We start from the raw sequence: 21181 nt of genomic DNA on the forward strand, positions 1-21181 counted from the left end.
TGTAGACAGGGTAGACAAGACGGGTTCTGTAGTTATTAAAGAAAGTAGCACAAGTAAGGAGAAGCCTCCAATTTGCGTTGGGCCAATAGTTGAGAAGGTGCCTTGAGGGCAAGACCCCACCCATAGACAGCTCCAGAATATAACAGTGAAGAGTCATTTGAAAAGAGAGCTTTAACAATGAGAGCCTCCAGGCCATCCTGCCCAAGCAGGGCCACTCTGAGAAGTGTTTCCCAAGTCCAGCAAGGCAGGTACTCTGAGGTCCAAGGGACCAGGCTACACATTGAGCTGACAGCAGAACACGATGTTATCTACATGGTTCTTGTTCTGTAGAAATGCATAATGCAAAACAGTAAGGAGGTACACTGGTTACAGTAGTGCCCAAATTTAATCTCAACACTGGGGAAGCAGAGGCAAATGTATCTCTGTGAGTTCAAGTCTAGTCTAAACATATATAACTCTGTGTGTGTGTGTGTATCACTCGTATATATGTATATAAATGTGTGTGTATACACACACAGAGTTCCAGGGATGAGTTAAGAGATCCTAGAGACTTATCAAGAGAACTCAGAAAGCGACTGAGACTAGGCAATAGGCATCAGGACCGGTTTCCCCCCATGGAGCTTCTGAGTGCACCGCACATGGACTGAAAGTGAGCTAAGCTGCAATGGAGACCCCAGGGTGTTGAAGATGCCAGTTACATCTGCAGAGGTGAACTGCAGGGACCACATGGACCTGGCCCAAGAGAGAGGCCACATGTGCCACAGACAACAGGACTATGGGACTTGAGCTACTTGATTTCAATTCCGAGCATCCACATCTGACAGCTCATAACCATCTGTTATCCCAGCTTCAGAGGATCTGGATCCTCTTGCAGCCTTAGCAGGCACCTGAACTCACACACCCACACACAGACAAATAATTAAAAGTAAAATAAAAATTTAAAACAATAATAAAAAGGAAAAATGTACAACTTGTTGCTGTCCAGTTCTTTTTATCTTTGAGACATGATCTCATGTAGCCCAGGCTGGCTCTTAATTCCTGATCCTTCTGCCTTCCCCTCCTACGTGCCAAGATTATAGGTATATACTACTACACCCAGGTGGGATTTTGTTGTTGTTTGTATGTGTGTTTATGTATGTATGTATGTATGTGTGTTTATGTATGTATGTATGTGTGTGTGTGTGTGTTTATGTATGTATGTACGTGTATGTATTGATTTTTTTTGAGACTGAGTTTTTCTGTGTAACAGCTCCTGGCTGTCCTGTGAATGAAAACAAGAAGTAAAAAAGGAAAGGCCATGACTGCTCCTAGGTATGGTGGAGGAGAGGGTTTATTGTAGATAAAAGGGACAGCATAGCCAAAGGCAGACATCTGGGGAGTCGGGAGTGGACATGACCCTAAGCCATGTGAGGAGAGGAGAGAGGTGAAGGGAGAGGTGAGAAGGGGAACCAAGTCCAGCATCCAAGAGGGTAAAAAGGTTTCACAAGGGAGGGTGGGTAACCAAAGTGGCTGGATTATACAAGCAGAGCCTCTAGGGGCAGGGCAGCCCAGCTCCTGGAGTAGAGAATTCAGCGCATAGGGTGGGGCATGCCAGTCATACCCTGTAACAGGGTATATAACAGGGACTGAGGGATGCTGGGAGAAGCTGGGGACCAGGTCTGCTTTGATGTGTTAAATAGGCACCTCAGCCTTTTGTCTCATGTTTGAGACCTAAAACATCCTGGAACTCACTTTGTAGACCTGACTGGTCTCAAACTCTCAGAGATCCACCTGCCTCTGTCTCCTGAGTGCTGGGATTAAAGGGGTGTGCCACCGTTCCTGGCTCTTATTTATTTTAAATTTTTATTATATATTTTTTTATCTTGTTGTGTATGTGTGTATGCTTACTTGAGTTTCTGTGCACCATAAACAGGCAGGATCCACTGAGGTCAGAAGAAGGTGTTGGATCTGATAAATTGTTTCTGGGTCAATGAAATGAGCCAATCAAACTATATTAAATAATATTAAATGCAGGTTTATTGGGAAGCTGTTCTCAGGTGAATTCACTGGCCCCAGGGACCAAGGCTAGGGAAGTCACCATGAGGTGACAGAGGGGGAAGAGAAAAAGAGAAAAGGGTACACAGGCAGAGAGAGAAGGAGAGAGAGGGGAGACATAAATGTCTGGATTATATAGGCAGAAGCCTCTGGGGGAAGGGCAGTCCAGCCCCTGGGTTGGGGGCAGGGTATGCCAGGTAGGGATTGAGGGATGCTGGGAGAACTTGGAGGCCAGGTCTGCTTTGATATATGTGAAATATGCACCTCAGCCCCTTGTCTGGAGCCTGAAACCAAAAGGGTCCACCAGGATTGGGGTTACAGGTGGTTTCCAGCTGCCACTTCAGTGCTGGGAACTGAACCCTCTGAAAGAACAGCCAATGCTGTCATCCCATGAGGCTTCCTAATCCTAAGGTGTTCATTTGTAACACTTGATAGCAAGGGTTGTTGTTGTTGTCTTCTTGTTTTCATAGATAATGTGTTTACAATCTCCATCTCACGTGATCACCAATGAAATAGTACCTTCCAGGTTTACACCCATACGGGCTGACTTTAACTCCTGGGAAGAGAAGCAGCAGGTCTCTGGGGTACACAGCTACTGCTTGCCAGCTGCTTCCGAATAACTGTGCTTCCTGAGAGTAACAGTGTTAGAGTTTGTTTTCTTTTTTAATTCCAAGCCACATGGGATGGTGGTATATGACGTGCTTGAGACGCTAAGGCAGGTCCATTACAAGGCTGGGCTACAAACCAAAAATCCTGCCAAAGAGAAGACTTGAGAGAAGGCAATGAGGGAAGGGACAAGGGAAGGCTGAGGTTATAACACAGTGGTACAGTGGTAGAGGATTTTCCTGATGTGCAGGAAGCTCTGGTTCCGTTCCCAGCACTATAGGAAACTGGGCATGGAGACACAACTTTGTAATTTCAGGGCCTGGGAGCCAGAAGCAGGAGATTCAGATGTTTAAAGTTATTCTCAGAAACATATCAAATTTGAGGCTAGCCAGAGTTGGGGGGAGGTGAGAGTGAGGGGGAGGGAAGGAGTAAGGGAGAGAGAGAGAGAGAGAGAGAGAGAGAGAGAGAGAGAGAGAGAGAGAGAGAGATTCCAAAGATGTGATGCAGGTTCCTGAGGCTACAGGTGCCCTGGAGGCTTTTGCCAACTGAAGAAGAAATAACACGATGAAGAAGCCAAGCTCACTTCTGTTGGTTTTGCTTGGCTGGAGACAAAACTGGGATAAACTACCCCACACACCCACACCCCCACCAACTGGCCTGGAGCAGACCCAAAGCCTACAGTGCAGGAGTGTAAGGGAACTGAATAACAGCCTTCTCCTTCTCTGGTGCCAGTGAAGGCCTTGAGTCATCCAGGTGTCCTGGCAAGCAGCAAGCCCTGAGTATAAATTAAAATGATCAGTTAAGCCCTCGGGAGCCTGGAGAAAGCAACACAACATTTTCTTTGGAGTCATGCCTAGTGGAGAAGACTTTTAACATGAGCAGAGGCAGTGGGGTAAAAACCTCAAGGCTTGCTTGGACTACAGCATAAGTTCAAGGCCAGCCTGGGTAAGAGCCTGACTCAAAAAGAAAAGTTCTAAAAAAGGACTAGCCATACGTGGTGGTCAGAACTGTAATTCCAGTACCCAGGAGTCAGGAGCAGAAACATGACATAAGTCTGAAGCTAGCCCGGCCTCCATAGCAAGTTCCAGGGCAAGCAGGGCTGCATAGCAATGCCTTAACTTAAAAACAAACAAAGATGGCTCAGTGGTTAAGAGCACTTACTGCTTTTTCAGAGGTCCTGAGTTCAATTCCCAGCACCCATATGGTGGCTCACAACCATCTGTGATGGGATCTGATTCCCTCTTCCGGAGACAGAACACTCATATAAAACAAACAAACAAACAAAAACACTACAAAACAAAAAATAGGAGCTGGGAGGATGGCTTAGCTGGAACAATATTTTTTAATTAATTTAATTAATAAATAACGAATTTGTGTGTAAAACAAATAAAAACAGAAGCCACAGCCAAGCATAGCCATTCTTCCCTGGGAGGGCCTCCCGCTCTGCAATGTTCTTTCTCACTTTTGTTCTATAAATGTGCACTTGCTCCACTAAAAGGGGAAAGAAAAAAGAAGCCAAGCACAGCAAGGAGCAGGCTAAACCTCTATAGACAACTGGTCAGCTCCGGCATTACTGAGAGACCCTGCCTCAAAAAACAAGGTGAAGGCCAACTGAGGAAGTCACCAATATTCACCTCTGCCTTCTTCACGGGCATACACATCTGTGCACATGTGTGTGCATGCACATACACATACATACACACATATTCACACACACATGCACACACACACATACATACACATGTACACATACACATGCACACATACACATGCACACATATACATAAATATACATATATATGCACGCACACACACACACACACACACACACACTTAATTTTTACCAAAGACATAGCAGAGAGATGGCTCAATGGTTAAGAGCACTGTTGCTCTTACAGAGGGCCCAGGTTTGGTTCCCAGCACCCATACTATGGTTCACAATGGTCTATAACTCCAGTTCTAGGCGAGCTGACACCCTCTTCTGGCCTTTGAGGCACCAGGTATGCCCTGATACAGAAACGTGCAGAAAAAACATACACATAGAATAAATCTAATTCTTTTTAAAAGAGAGAACTGAGGATACAACTTAGAGTCACAGCTTGCCTAGCATGCACAAGGTCCTGGGTTCAGTTACCAGAATAAAACAGAAGGGGATAAAAGTAAATAACATTACCTTTTACCACATTTCAAATTATATCTACAAATAATTTCGCACAACACTTGTGGTGGTTTGAATAGGACTGGTCCCTATAAACTCATGTTTGTATGCTTGGCCCATAGAAAGTGGCACTATTAGGATGTTTGGCCTTGTTGGAGTGGGTGTGGCCTTGTTGGAGTGGGTGTGGCCTTGTTGGAGTGGGTGTGGTCTTGTTGGAGGCAGTGTGTCATTGTAGAGGCGGGCTTTGAGGCTATATAAGCTCAAGTTACACTCAGTGAGGCAGACAGTCTCCTCCTGACTGCCTGCTAGTCAAAATGTAGAACTCTCAGCTCCTCCAGCACCATGTCTGCCTGCATGCTGCCATGCTTGCAGCTATGATGATAATAGACTGAACCTCTGAAACCATAAGCCAGCTCCCATTAAATGTTTTCCTTTACAAGAGTCTCCGTGGGGCGGGAGAGATGGCTCAGCAGTTAAGAACACTGATTGCCCTTCCCGAGGTCCTGAGTTCAATTCCCAGCAACCACATGATGGCTCACAACCATCTATAATGAGATCTGATGCCCTCTTCTGGTGTGTCTGAAGACAGCAGCAGTGTACTTGTATGCATAAAATAAATAAATCTTTTTTTTTTTTTTTTAAAGAGTCTCCGTGGTCATGGTGTGTCTTCACAGCAATAAAACTCTAATTAAGACAGCCCATGATGTCCAAGATGTCTGAATTTTTCTGCTTCCTTTTCCTTGAGTGATGGGGATACAGGCTTGTATCGCCACAACCAGCTCACAGGCTAAGGTGACAACTGATAAAAAACCCACTATGAAGTATAAGGATCTGAGTTTGGATACCTAGCACTTACATAAAAAGCCAGTTGTTGTAGCATTATTTTCTCCCCAATTAATTTAAATATTAATACAAGAAGCCTATGATTGGACAGGAAAAAGGGAGGCGGAGCTAAGAGTTTGCGGGACAGAGGGACAGAAGGAGGAAAGAAGGGAGATGGAGGAAGAGGAAGAAGAGCCAGATCTGTGTGACTTTAAATAGCCACAGGTAGCTATGAGTATCTTATAAGGGATAGATAATCACAGGACAATTTGTCTTATCTAGGTGGGCAGTTTATATCAATATTAATTAACTCTGAGTAAATTGTGTGGGCATTTTGTGGGGAGAGAATTTACTGATATAAATCTGACTTAGAAATCACAAGCCTCGAGAGTTTTGATTTTACCAGGTTTGGGACCGCTGACCACAGGGGGCAAATGGCTGGAAATGTGAGCAGAACCCCCAGAGAGAGAGCTTTGATCAGCCTGTCACTGGTCACTGCTGGGGCTAGCCTAGAGGCAGAGGTGGGGGGGGGGGCAGTGAGTAACTGGGTATAGCGCAGGATGGTGTCAGTTTTAAAATATTTCCCACAACAAGCTGTGTGGCTGGAGGGATGATGGCTCCGCAGTTACCAGCATGTGCTGCTCTTGCAAAGGTCCAGGGCTCGTTTCTCAGCACCCAGACTAGACAACTCACAACCATTAACTCCAGCGCCAAGGGATCCAATGTCCTCCTCCAGACTCTTCCAACACCTGCAGACACAAATGCATGAACTCTCACACAGACACAGGCATAGGAGCATAATTAAAGACAAATCCTTTTTAAAAGCTAATTATGTGGGCACATAACGGGAACTCTGCTGAAACAAGTCTGGAGACACAGACAAATGCAGAATGCCAGGCATGGTAACACATGCTCTAGACGCAGCACTTGAGGGCTCAGACAGAACCACCAACAAGAATTCAAGGCAGTCTGGCCTAGCTACTAATTTCTAGGCCAGTCTGGTGTAAGAGTGAGGTCCCATCTCACAAATCAAAAATAGCTAGGGATGACACCTTTAATCCCAGCACTTGGGAGGCAGAAGCAGGGAGATCTCTGAGTTTTAGGCCAGCCTGGTCTACAGAGTGAGTTCCAGGTCAGCCTGGGCTAAATAGTGAGACTCTTTATAAAAAAATAAATAAAATAAAAAATAAATAAATGAAAGTGAAAATAATAATAATAATAATAATAATAATAATAATAATTTTCCATGAAGGAAGGAGGTATATATAGATATGGTGTGTGTGTATGTATGTATGTGTGAGTGTGTGTGTGTACCATAAAGCCTATAGCTTTGAGAACTCAACTCTATTATCAGCAGAATAAACACAAAAATCCAGCATTGTGGAAACTATGTAGAAAACTAAAGGTGAGCCTGCGAGATGGCCTGGTGCCCCTGGCACCCCACAACATGGATGCCAGACACCAACTCCTGCAGCTTGTCCTCTGGCCACACACACACTGTGGCAGTTGTATAACCACATGCATGTGCCATCACCACCACACAAGATGAATAAGAGAAAAGTAAAGCACAGGAGCTGGAAAGACGGATGGCTTAGTGGTTAAGAGCACTGTCTGCTCTTCCAGAGGTCCTGAGTTCAATTCCCAGCAACCACATGGAGGCTCCCAACCAGTCTGTACTGGCATCTGATTCTGGCAGGTGTACATGTAGATAGAACACTCATTAACATAAAATAAATAAATCTTTTTTTAACTCAGGCCAGACATGGCAGTAGCTATGATCCCAGCACTTGGGGGATGAAAACAGGATGATCAAGAGTTCAAGACTGAGCCGGGTGGTGGTGGCGCACGCCTTTAATCCCAGCACTTGAGAGGCAGAGGCAGGCGGATTTCGAGGCCAGCCTGGTCTACAGAGTGAGTTCCAGGACAGCCAGGACTACACAGAGAAACCTGTCACGAAAAACCAAAAAAAAAAAAAAAAAAAAAAAAAAAAGTTCAAGACTGGGGGCTGGAGAGATGGCTCAGTGGTTAAGAGCACCAGCTGTTCTTTCAGAGAACTGGGGTTTGATTCCCAGCACCTACATGGCAGCTCACAACTGTCTGGAACTCCAGCTCCAGTGAATCTGATAATCTGACATCCTCACACAGCAGGACATGCAGGCAGACAGAGCACCAATGTACATAAAAATAAATAAATCTTAAAAAAAAAAAAAAAAAAGTTCAAGACTAGCTAAGGCCACATGAGACCTGTGTCAAAGAAACTATGAAAGAAAAGCCATCAAGAAGTAAGATGGCTGAATAAAGACCTGAGTTTAGTCCCTGGAACCCATATAAAGGCAAGAATATTAAAGGTGGGGGCCGGGCGTGGTGGCGCACGCCTTTAATCCCAGCACTTGGGAGGCAGAGGCAGGCGGATTTCTGAGTTCGAGGCCAGCCTGGTCTACAGAGTGAGTTCCAGGACAGCCAGGACTACACAGAGAAACCCTGTCTCGAAAAACCAAAAAAAAAAAAAAAAAAAAAAAAAAAAAAAAGAATATTAAAGGTGCACACCTTTCATCCCTGCACTCTGGAGACAGAGGTAGGTAGACCTATGTGAGTTCAAGGCCACTGGTCTACAGAACTAGTTCCAGGACAGCCAGGGATACACTGAGAAACCCTATCACAGAAAAATCAAAACTAAACAAAAAAATAACTGACTCTGCACAAAGTCTCCTGGCTCCTGGTCTCTATACACCATGTACTCACACACCACCCATATACACACACCACACACACACATATACACACACATACAGAACATACACACACAAACTATACATGGACACATACCACACACATACATACGTACACACATACATTAAAAAAAATAAATCGGAAAACAAATCAAAAGCTTGAAGAAAACTCATTAATAATGAGTTCTTCAAGCCAGTGGCAAGCAACTCATTAATAATGCTGCAATGTTGGTATCTGCCTCTGGTTCCTCACATCCCAGACCTTCTAGAATCTACTCAGTGAGGCTGGGGTGCACACTGTATGGCAAGATTCCCAAACTTGAATCCTTGTGAGCCGACTTTCGGTTTGTACAGGGGAGGCACTGTAGGGAGAGCTGAAGGCAGGAGAAAGGCTGCCCTTATCCCTACTTCCAACAGCCTTTACTTCCCACCCTTGGCTTCTGTCAACACAGAAGCAACTGTAGCTTTCCCTATGAGGAAAAGCCCAAGCTGGTCGGGCCCTCCTACCGACCATCTCTAGCTGGGGTTCTCCTCCAACTCCCCTATCCTATCAGCCCTACTTCCTGAACCCTTTCATCCTCCCAAGCCTAGGGGTGGTAGCCACCCACTGTAATTACTAATCTCAGCTTCCTTCTTGGCCCTTTCAGCTTTACAGCATCGGGATAAACAACCCACCTTGAATATCTTACCAGACACTGGCCTGAGAAAACCTGTTGTGGTTGGTTTGTTCCTGTGGGCCCCACACATGGCACAGGGTTCTTCCAAGGAGACGCGGTGGCACGGACTGAATTATTGTTGACAGTTACTTGCTAGCAATGACCATGCACACAGCTTAGATCTGCAAAGCCGGACCCCACCCTGCCTGAAGCAGGCTTTGGCTAATGATATATGAGGTTAAGTGATGTCTGCCGCCAGAAGCTTCCAGAACTGTCAAAGGATTTTGCCATTGTTCTCTCTCCACCAGGAGCCTGGTGTGCCGCCAGCTGTCCCACAAAGGAAGAAACAAACCTTTGTTGTTCAAGCCAAGGAGACTGATGCTTAATGAGCCACATAAAACCTGAGGGGTCTGGAAGGAAATGGCTCTGAGCTGAAGAGGACTTGCCATTCTTGCAGAGGACCAAGATTCGGTTCCTAGCACCCAAACTGGGTAGCCTTAATCCTAGCACCAGGAGATCCAATGTTCTCTTTTGGCCTCCATGGTCACTTGAACACGCATGCGCACGTGCATGCACCCACCCACCCATGTTTTTAATAAAAGTAGCTGTTTGGTTTTTTTCCTCTTGCCCTGTTACAGGGTCAAAGGGTTAGTCTGTTCCAGAACAGTGAGCTCTGCAGGAGACTAGAAATAAAATGCTTGAGTCTGAGATGGGTGAGAAGTCTCCTTGCTCCCAAAGTCTGCTCTCAGTAAGTACAAGCATCATGTGGCAATACCAATATAATGTCTACGACAGCTGGTCTCTGAACGTCTAAGTGTTCCTTTTGTTCTGTTTCCCTAGTACAGGGATCTCAGGCACGCGCTGCCTTGTCCAGGTCTAAATTAATTTATTTTTTAAATTCAAGGCTAGCAAAAAAGCTCAAGAGGTAAAGGCTGATGATCCCCAGGACCTCCATGTAAGGGGAGGTCCACTGCCAGGTATCCTCTGATCTCCATGTGCAGGTCATGGTGGGCAGACAGACAGACAGACACACAAATACATGTGATGACTTTTTAGGTTTTAGTTGTTTGTTTATTTATTAACAAATATTAACAAATAGTGACACAGGGTCTCACTGTGCAGCTCTGGCTGTCTTGGAACTCACTTTGTAGACTAGATTGACCTAGAACTCACAGAGATCCACCTGCATCCACTTCCCAGGTGCTGGGATTAAAGGCATGTGTCACCACTCCTGGCTGACAAATTTTTTAAAAAGCATTTACAATGTCAGCTCGTGCTGACCTTCGAACACAGTACTCAGAAGGCAGACCTCTAAGTTTGAGGCCAATATGGTCTAGATAACATAGCTAGCCAGGGCTTCATAGTAAGACCCTTTTTCTTTCTTTTTTTTTTTTTTTGTTTTTTTTTTTTTTTTGTTTTTTTTGTTTGTTTTGTTTTTTCGAGACAGGATTTCTCTGTGTAGCCCTGGCTAACCTGGAACTCACTCTGTAGATCAGGCTGGTCTTGAACTCATAAATCTGCCTGCCTCTGCCTCCCAAGTGCTGGGATTAAAGGCGTGCGCCACCACCGCCGGGCGACCCTTTTTCAAACAAACAAAAACCATCCATAATAGTTGTCTCTCATCCAGTGGGCATAGTGTGACATGTGACTGCATGAATACAATGTGTAATGATTGGCTAACTGGTCTATATAATATCTGATATTTACTATGTCTTTGTAGCATAAACTCTCTGGTGTTACTGCGTGTGCCATGTGTGACTGTAGCCCTGCGTATGTAAGAAGTTCTATGCTCCCTCCCCAACACATTGTAAAAGGGGCATGGTAGTGAGCACCTGTAATCTCAGGGGGATAAGAAGTTCAAAGTCATTCTCCCATACGTAGGGAGTTTAAAGCCAGCCTGGGCTACATGTGACATGAGATGGGGAACTGATTAATGTGTTGTCAGCTCGTGTTCAGTGGTCCCTGCTGAAGCAGTGCCAGCAGTTTGCTTTCTGGTGGATGGAGAAAAGTCCAGTCTTCCCGTTCTACAGTTACCTCCCTCCTTTCACTAATAAAACCAAAGTCCCTGGGAGATGAAGACCACCTCCAGGATAAGGACCTGGGAGGAATGTAAATGCAGGTCCCAGGAAGCCAAGGCTAGTGCCTCACCAACACCCAGCATCTGGGCAGGGAACTCCTTCCCACCCATCAGGCTGAGTGCATGCTGGGAAGCAGGCTGCCACTGGGCTACGCCCCATCTCCGAGAAGCCTCAAGGCAGGGCTTCTCATCCTGAGTGGTGACATTTTTCACCTTAAGACACTTTTACAAGATTCTAGGCTATACAGTAGATATTCAAAACAAAGACATTCACTAATTTTAAGACAGTTCTTTGATATACACACATATAGCCATTATTCATTTAGTTAAATTTTTTTGGTTTTGTTTTTTCCACTGTTTGGTTTTTTTATGACAGGGTTTCTCTGTGTAGCTCTGGCTGTCCTGGGACATGTTCTGTAGACTGCCTACCCCTGCCTCCATAGTATCTTGCCATTTATTAAAGACAAAAGCGAAGTTTGCATACTGAAATGGATGTGCCTGTTTTTTTACATAATAAATCAGGGCTGAATGTTTCCTCCTGAAGGACACACACCTTTGACACTTAAAAACTTTATTTAAGAAGTATCTTACACGTTGTATATGTGTGTGTGTGTGCCTGTGAGGAAATTTGCTGATGTGGACAGGTGCTCAGAGGGCAGCTATCCCGGCTGATCCTCCTGGTTCTGCTGCCAACCACAGTGCTGGGCTCTCAGGCCCATATGACCATGCCCAGTTTTTCCCATGGGTTCTGGGAACTTGAGCTGAGGTCCTCACGTTTCTGCAGCATCTCTTACCTGATGAGCCATTTCCCCAGTCCTATCTTTGAGGCAGAGACAAGAGAGATGTATCTCTGAGTTTAAGGACTCCCTGGCTTACAGTAGGAGTTCCAGTACAACTCGGACTACACAGAAAAACCCAGTCTTAAAAACAAAACGAAGACGGGCAGTGGTGGTACACGCTTTTAATCCAAGCACTTGGGAAGCAGAGACAGGCGGATTTCTGAGTTCAAGGCCAGCCTGGTCTACAGAGTGAGTTCCAGGACAGCCAGGGCTACACAGAGAAACCCTGTCTCAAAAAGAAAGAAAGAGAAGAAAAGAAAAGAAAAAACAAAAACAACCAAATATTTTTAGAATTATTTATTTTATTTTATGTACAGGAGTACACTATAGCTGCCTTCAGAAAAGGGTATCAGATCCCATTACAGATGGTTATAAGCCACCATGTGGTTGCTGGGAATTGAACTCAAGACCTCTGGAAAATCAGTGCTCTTAACAGCTGAGCCATCTCTCCAGCCCCAAATATTTTTTAAAAGAGCATTTTTATTACTGGACCCATACACTTGTGAGTTCAGGTGTTCCTGGAGGCCTTGGAATTATAAGCAGTTGTGAACCACCCCATGCAAGGGTTGGATTTGAACTTGGGTCCTTGGCAAAAACAGTTTGTGCTCAGAGGAATAAGGTGGGGTGTGACAGAGCAGGACACCCGACAGCCACCAGCCTCTATACATGTGCACGAGAGCCACACACACACACACACACAAGCACCATATACTCTTACATGCATACAAAAAGCTGAAGTTGAGAAGGCCTTTCCCCACCGCTAGGCCACTTCCACTCTAGGTCTTGTGTCTGCCAGGCATAGAGTGACTCGCATGTGGTGCATATTGGTGGGACAGGAGGATGTGCACCTTCAAGAAAGGGTCTGCTGCCCAGATGCAAGGAGGCAGTTGCCATTGTCCAGCTGTTAGCACCTGCAGGGTTCACCTTGGCCTTCAGCCTCAAGCCACACTTCTCCAGTGGCTAGTGGCTGAAGGGGATGGAATAGGGTTTCCCCTCAATGGTGGTCCTCTGGCAGGTGACAGAGCTGGAACCTTGTATTAGGCAGTAGTCAAGTCTGCACCCTTCATCACTGCCAAATCAAGCAGGAGCTGGCCCAGGGACACTGGTCCCTACAGGTTCCTTCTCTATTCCCATGGGGCTGACAAGGAAGTCCCAGGGGATGGTGGCTATGCACAGGTTAAGCAGCACCTCTTGCCTTCTCTGACCTTTCTGTACCACACAGTCCTGCCAAGGCCATCACAAAGGCCAGGCCTTTAAAACTTCCTAAGGCCTTGTGTGGTGGGCTCTGGGCAGAGGTAGCAGGGTAAAGCTGTCGTTCTCCTAAGTCTTGAAGGAGGGCTGGGCGGAAGTATGGCAGTGCCAGGCGGGCGGGCGAGGGTGTGTACAGCTGTCTGGCTCTCCTGGGTGGGGCTGGGCGAAATGTTTGGGGATAGGCAGTGGGTGTCACATGGTCTAGCTGCAGGTTTGGGAAGAAAGCCGGGGGCTGGGCTGTGTGCCAGACACATCTAATCATTTACTGGGTTAAGGAAGCAGAAGAGAACTGGGCTCTAGAGAAACTTCCGCCTTGGTACCAGATGTACAGGAGAGAAGGTGATGCTTGGAAGACTTTCAAAGACTGTGTGTGGAACTTGGTGGAGAACGGAGCCCAGAGGCATGGAGGGGAGTGGGCGGGGCCGGGCCTTCAGACTGCACATGGAGATGCAAAGGGAGCAAGAAGTGTACAGGTGTCCAGGTGGCCGAGACCCCAGGCATTGCAACCCAACACGTCAAGCCTGGCGTTCCCCTCTCCCCAGGAGAGCTGAGGCAGTGTTCCACATCTTTCCCATAGATCCCCAAAGGCCATTCCCTCCCCCCCCACCCCCCTGGATTTCCTGTGAGGGGAGAAACAGGTGATCTTCCTGCTTCCGTCACCCGTGGCCAAGGGTGGCAAGGCAATGCAGAAAGAAGGCCTGCCCATCCGCAGTCCTCAGCTTTACTTTCTCATGCCTGTGAAAACCACACAGGAAAACAGATGCAGGGCTTCAGTGTAGCCCCGTAGTAGAAAGCTTTATGTCAGGTATGACCTATGAAAAGCTTTGTGGTGGTGCACGACTTCCATTACCGGGCTCAGGAGGCAGACAGATGTCTGTGAATTAAAGGCCAGGCAGGTCTACATAACAAGTTCCAGACCAGCCAGGACTACAGTGAGACCCTGCTTCAAAACAAACAAACAAACAAACAAACAAAAAAAACCAAAAAACAAAACCAACAACAACCACAACAAAAAACCCACAAAAATTTAAGAGTATATTTAATATGTGTAAAGCCCTGGGCTCAGTTTCCAGTAAGCCCCCAAATAAAAGCAGAATTAGTACAACTTACATGTCTTCCCTAAGACGTTTATGGATGAAATGCTATTACCTGGAATTTGGAAACAGCCCAGGAGGGCTGAGGGTCTAGCTGGGGGAGGGGTACACTTTGGTACAGGGGTTTAGCAGATACGAGGCCCTGGCTTCAAATTCTTAGAAAGGGGGCTAAATAACCATGAGTACCCATCTGTAGCCCCAGCTCCTTGGGGTGCTGGGGAAGGATGGCCTGGGCCAAGGATTGCTAGTTGAAGGTCATCATCATCAACAGAGAAAAACCATGACTTTTATGGTTTTATTTTTGTTTTTTTAAGGTAGGGTCTCACGTAGCCCAGGCTGGCCTAAACTCATGTGTAGTCAGGAATGACACATAAGAATCCAAGATCACATTACTGAGCTGATATTTTCCTTCCCTTTTACATGCACTGAGGTAAATACACCTCATATACCAAGTGCCACCTTACTCTCCTAGAGTGTGCTCGGTAGGGCTGAGTGTGCCCATACTACCTTATAGGCCAGACCCCCATCCCAGGCCCTAAACCAGTGAGAGCCTGGGGCCCAGGCTTCCAAAGCACTGGAGCAAAGTGCTGTGGCCACTTAGCCTGGCAGCTCCTCCTGGACTGGCTGGTCCAGTTCTCTCTGTGGCCTAGCTGGGTAGCCTGGACTTCCAGGGGCGGGTCTCGCTCTTGAGTCCTAGATGGCTCCTGCAGGTCTGAGCTGCCTGCCCTCGGGCAGGCACCTGAGCAAGTCCTGGCAGGTCTCAGTTCCCACCCACAGCCTGCCTGGGACTACCCAGGTCACCAGGTCACCAAGGGAGGAAGGATGGCAGGAGAGGAGCCAAGTGAAGGCTCCTCCCAGCTCTGTCGACTTAGGGAGGGCAATCCAAGTCCACTTTCAGGCCGAGATGAGAGGACTGGACCCAGGTGAAGGACAGCCTCCTGTGGCCCATGGGAAGCTGGGGCATTGAGCTGTAACCGTCAGCCTGCTCTCTGCAAAGACTGAGATCCTTAGTGGCCTCCCACACAGCCCAAATCTCTATCAGGCTCAAGGCTGGCTTAGCTCCAAGGGGACAGGAGAGATGAGGAAGGAGGGTGAGAATTCAAGGGTGGGGGCTGCAGGGCTGTCAAGTCCCTGTGCATCACGCCAGCTCCTGCACCTGAGTGAACTTTAAGCCAGTGATTTATCCTGTTCTACAAAGCTGAGAATCCAGGGCTCAGAAAGGTCACCAGGCAGTTACAAAACCAAGGACCACAGCAAGAACCACCTCTCTTCTTTCTTCTCTTCCTCGTTAGAAAACATCCAGGAAGTTCCTTTTGGGGCAGACAAGTGCATTGGAGAGGACCATGGGCAACTGTCAGGCTCCAGAGGTGGCTGTAGTTAGAAGTGATCTCCACCCTCCTGAAAGTTCTTGGCTGGTCTATTAATTGAGATATCGTTAGACAAATTAAGATGAGGAAAACTGGGGCTGGAGAGGTGCTTGGCGATTAAGCACCTTCTGCTGTTACAGAGAATCTGACTTTGGTTCCCAGCACCCACACTAGGCAGTTCAATGCTGCCTGTAACTCCAGCTCTGGGAGGTCTTCTGGCTTATGTGGGTACCACACAGAAAGGAGGCGCACACACCCAATCAGGCACACATACCTACCCAGCATTTCTCTTTTACAGGAGGAAACTGGAGGTGTATCTCAGTTAGTAGAGGGCTTGCTGAACATGGACAAGGCTCTGGATTCGATCTCCAGTACCAGGGCTGGGCATGGTACTGCCAACTCTACTCGAGAGGTAGCAACCGAAGGATCAGAAGTTCAAGGTCTTCTGTAAGCCACAAAGTATGTTTAAGTCCATCCTGAGGTGCACAGGACCTCCATCTCAAACAAAGAAGAAAATCTTCCAGGTGTGGCCGTGCAAGCCTTTAGCGCCAACACTAGTGAGGCAAAGGCAGAGGCAGGTGAATCTCTGTGAGTTTGAGGCCAAACTGGTCAACATAGTGAGGTCCAAGATAGCCTGGGTTATGTAGAGACACCCTACCTCAAAAACAAACAAACCAACAGAGAAAACCTGTATTTCAATACAAAACAATTGGTGCTACAGAAAATAAGGGCTCTGGGCTCCTAGGATGGAAGGATGGATATGCCACAAATTTCGGGAAGGTGAGCAGAGGAGCTCCATAGTGATTAAACATTGTCTTGGTCTATACAGAAGCTAGAGATGGTGGTGCACATCTGATTTGTAATCTCAGCACTACAAAGGCAGAGGCGGGATTATGACTTCCAGGTCAGTCTGGGCCAGATAGCAAGATGCTGTGTGGAAAACTAAAAATAGGGCTGTCCAGACTGTTCACTGGGTAAACTCTCCTGCTTGCTGTTCCCCAGGCCTCAGTTCAAAGGAGCCAGCAGAGTCAGGTGTAATATGATGGGATGGCATTTCCCAAACCCCTTCAAGACCTTGGGAGAATCTGTACTGGGCACCTATGTGCTCAGGGCTTGTTATTTTCTGGGAGTGACAAGACAGGGCAAGTGACCCAGCGATGAGGGTGCATGGTGAAAGAGCCATTGAGAAGGAAGAGGCCAAGAGGGGCGACATTGTGATCAATTTTATGTTGAGGGTGGGAAGATGGACTTTGCCAAACCAGGCAGTTACAAGGAGGAGACTGAGGCAACCCCCAAGACAGAGGTGGCCCGGAGGCAGCAGCTGTGCCTAAGACTGAAGGAGTAGCAGGGCCAGTCTTGGGCTGAGACTCCACAACACAGGCTTCGGAGAACTGGAGACAAATGTGTGGGCTAGAAGGTTCCTCATGGGCAGATTAGAGAGAAGCCTAGGAAGGCTGTTGCAACTATCAAGAGGAGAGGTGATGGGGGCCAGAGGAGGCAGCCAGAGATGGGATGAATTCCTACTCAACATGGGAACCCCAGGACCCTTACTGTCTTGGGCACTTGCAGGCAACAGATAACTGAAGGAAGTTAAATTGTCCCAGGCTAGCTGATTCAGGAAATAGGTACACCCAGGGAATCTGGTTTCACTTCAGCCCTGGCCTGGTGCCCCAAGTGCCTTCCTCCTTGGCATTTGAACATGGCTTGCATGCTAAATCCATAGGTCTGTCAAATGTAGGGACAAGATACTCACGTATGTGTGTCTGCATGATGAACTCAGGATTCAGACAGTTAGTTCAGTGGGTACACCCCCTCCCTGGAGCCGGCTGCTTGCATGTATCTAGTAGTCTCTCTCATGTTGTGAGGCAAGCCTACACTGGGAGGAAAGCAGCCTGGCCTCCTGATGGCCTCTGATTCCCCACCTCTTTCCAGCCCACCTTCTCTCTAAGACCTCAGAAAGGCAGACCCTTTCGGGCCCTCTAGCTCTGTGGTGTACTTTGAGGGTGGTAGATCATACCCCACCCCTGGACCCCAGAAAAAGCTGAACCAAAAACATCCAAGAGTCCAATGGCATGTCCTCTGTCTTGATAACATAGAGGAAGGCATAAGGGGGTTAGGGGAAGAGGAGGAAGCACTGGGTTGCACCTCAGTATGCTTCTCTACAGGATCAGCTACTCCTATCTGCCTTGCCATTTCCTATCAAGGTAACAAAAATAACAAAATGCAAAGGCTCAAAAGCCAGGCAGTATCTGTCAGGCCAGCTCCTCCCTAGAGACGGGGGTGGGAGGGCAGGCGGGCGGGGGCACAGTGGTCTTAGCAGTCTGTGGAGTCTCTAGCCTGTGCAAAGGATGGAGACAGGCAGCCTGCTTCCTGAAGTTCCCTTGCTTCCCTGAATGACATGTCTCTTCAAAGGTTAGGAGCAGGTTCTCTCCCTCCACTCTGGCCCCTCAGCTCTACATCCCAGCCAGGATCCTTACCTGAAGTGCCAGTTCTGAGTGTTCTGTTCAGCAGGAGCCTCTGACCTAGTCCTTCCTGCTGGGATGCCTGAGACACATCCACCATCCCTCTCTTCTGATAGCCTGGTATTGGGAAAGAACACTGGGGGAGGAGGAAGGAGGAAAGCAGAACTTGGATAAGTTACTGCATCTGCAAATATAGAAGGGGATCCAGGAAGGGGAGGGAGGCGGCTTTGGGTACCACTTAGAGTCACTTAGAGATGGAGCAGCTGAAATATATCAATGGGCAAAGTCTTTGCTGTTCAAGCCTGAGGACCTGAGCTTGATCCTCGGACGCCATGTAAAGGTAGAAAGAGAGAAACAGACGTCACCAATTGTCCTCTGTCCTCTACCTGCATGCAAATGCATACACACTAACATACAACAACAAACACACACACAACAAGAGTAACAACAGCAATAACCATTACTAAGTATTTACAGAACTAGGGAATTTGTAATCCCAGTATTTAGAGTATGGAAAGCAGGAAGGTCAGGAGTTCAAAGCCATCCTCTGCTACCAAATGAGTTCAAGGACAGCCTGCCCTACAAGAAACCCTATCTCAAACAAACAAACACAAGAATTCTCAGTGGTTAGGAGCACTGCCTACTCTTCCAGCACCCACATGGCAGCTCACAAGTGTAACGCCAAGATCTGACACCTTCACCCGGGCATACGTGCAGGCAAAAACACCAACGCACATAGCATAAAAGGATCTAGAATTCAGCTTTGACTTCTTTCTCCTCAAGGATGTTCTCAGCAAGGCCACCATTCTTTATAACCATTTCCGAACTCTTCTGCTGACAGGCCTCTTGTGCCTGGGTGCCTATATCCCATGCTCCCTGCTTCAGTCAGGAAGCAGGGCTTGTGTGTACAGCTCACAGTCCAGCCTTGTGTACAAGCTTCCCCCTAGCCAGATAAACTCCTGATCGTCCCGTTTTCTTTCTTCTTTTTCTTTCTTAAATTTATTATATGAATACACTGTAGCTGGCAGACATGCCAGAAGAGGGCATCGGATCCCATTACAGATGGTTGTGAGCCACCATGTGGGTGTTGGGAATTGAACTCAGGACCTCTGGAAGAGCAGTCAGTGCTCTTAACCGCTGAGCCGTCTCTCCAGTCTGATCTTCCTATTTTCTATGGGATTACGAATGTCTTAACTCTGCAAACACTTGGTGATTACTATTGCTGTTGTTACTCTCATGTACGTACTGCAGAGGGTTCTGCAGGATGATCCATGAGGCACTTCTGGGACACCTGTGTGCCACCTTTGGGGAACTCTCAAGGCCCTAGCCTCCCTAGAGAGTGCCTCTATATCTGAACGTGTCCAGACTTATCCAGCTCTGAGCCTTAACACCATGAATACATCTTCCTGAGGAGACATTTAGAATTCTGTACTTCTGCCAGGCTACTTACCCAGAGAGACATTTCCTCAGGCCCCCAAGACTGTAAGTGTGTTCTTTCTTGCAGTCAATGTTCATCTATCTCAGGCAGCCCCCCTCGCCCATATACCTATAGCCCCTCCATTACTGAGATACTGAGTAGCTGTGAATGCGTTTTCTTAAAGAGAAAAATCCATTGTTAAAAATTGCCTATGGTAAAAATAGAAAACTGAGGTGACAAATAGGTACCTGTTGGGCCACAGTGATGTTTTGTTGTTTAAATGAAGTTGTTTTGCCTGATACAAAATTATCCATTTTAACTTAGGGTACTGGGAATTGAACCCAGAGCCTTGGGCAGCCTCTGGGAGCATGCTCTACTATTGAGTCACACCCCAGCCCTCTGTAAGACAACGTAAAAGGAAAGTGTTGTAACCATCACCTGACACCAGGATGAAACCCCATAACTTGTAAGAACCATCCATCCTCATTTCTCCCTCCCCGTAGCTTCTAGCACTGATCTGCATTCTGTCCACAAGGGCTCACACGTGGTCTTTGGCGGGTTTCTTTGACTTAGCATCACTTCTTAGAGGTTTAGCTGAGCTGTAGCATGAAACGGCACTTACTCCTTTTCTGTGGTAAGTAATATTCCACTGTATGGGTGGGCCACACTGTTTATCCTCTCATTATTGCTGGAGGGTTTGACCTGTGTCCTCCTTTTGGCTGTTACGCACAGTATTGCTATGAACATCTGGGTACAAGAACTTGCTGGCATACCTGATTTTGGTTTCTTTAGTCATATACCCAGGAATGGAATTGTTATCCTGAATATGTTTAATTTACTGGTTTTTAAAATCTCAAACAGAACAAACAAATTTATGTGCATGCGCACCAGTGTAAGTAAATGTGCACCAAGTGCGTGTAGTACCCTCCAGAGGCCAGGGGGGGCGTTCGATACGCTGGAACTGGAGCTGCGAAGGGTTGTGAGCCACCAAGTGGTTTCTGGGAACCAAACCCGGGTCCTCCACTAGAGCAGCAAGTGCTCTTAACCACTGAGCCAGCTCTCCACACACAACCCTTACCCCCCCCCCCCCACCATCTATGTTTAACTTTTAAGGAAGAAAAGGTGTTCTAACTTCTTGATCTTGAACGTGTTTGGGTGTCCAACCTTCTGTTTCCGTCCCCGCTACAGCCTTACCCAACCCATATGACTCATTTACACTATCAGTCTGGCCCCTAAAGGCATCTGAACCTGCCGCCCCTAGAAAGCTGCGGAGGCAAACCAACCACTCTCCAAAATAAAAGTCCAGCGGCTAACTACTATAGAAGTTCCTACTACTACTACACCTCTTCTGCTCTCAGAGCGCTTCTGGGGTTTATTCTCAAAGGAGGAAAGTGGAGCTTACCTGCAAAAGAGGCGGCAGAGACCTGACCGACCCATCCCAGCAAGCCAGTTTGGAAGCTGGTTCTGGAAGGAAACCGGGTGAGGCGGGCGAGGCCGGGAGCTGGAGGAGGAGGAGCAGTCGGGCGGCGCGCGCTCTAGAGCCTCGTCCGGGCCGGGGTCTGCGGAGCTGCTGCACGCGAGCGAGAGAGCAAGCGCGCACCGGGGTGGCCGCTGCACCGTGCACAGCTAGCGGTGGGGATCCCGCCCCGCAGCAACCGCGAACCCGGGC

General features: G+C 47.4%; 1 long non-coding RNA gene across 3 annotated transcripts; it reads right to left on the bottom strand.

The window, feature by feature from the left end:
* Positions 1-14193: 14193 nt before the first annotated feature.
* On the bottom strand, positions 14194-21175 carry LOC117710408 (uncharacterized). 3 transcript variants are annotated; one of them, XR_013111308.1, is made up of 3 exons: positions 20915-21175; positions 15912-18231; positions 14194-15683 (listed from the first exon to the last, which is right to left on the bottom strand). It is a non-coding gene; the product is annotated as an uncharacterized LOC117710408 (long non-coding RNA). The 3 variants fall into 3 exon arrangements; XR_013111307.1 differs by having other exon boundaries at positions 15912-16187; positions 18111-20995; XR_004607054.2 differs by having other exon boundaries at positions 15912-20995.
* Between the last annotated feature and the right edge of the window lie 6 nt (positions 21176-21181).

Source organism: Arvicanthis niloticus, chromosome 6, assembly GCF_011762505.2.
Source record: "Arvicanthis niloticus isolate mArvNil1 chromosome 6, mArvNil1.pat.X, whole genome shotgun sequence".
NCBI lineage: Eukaryota > Metazoa > Chordata > Mammalia > Rodentia > Muridae > Arvicanthis > Arvicanthis niloticus.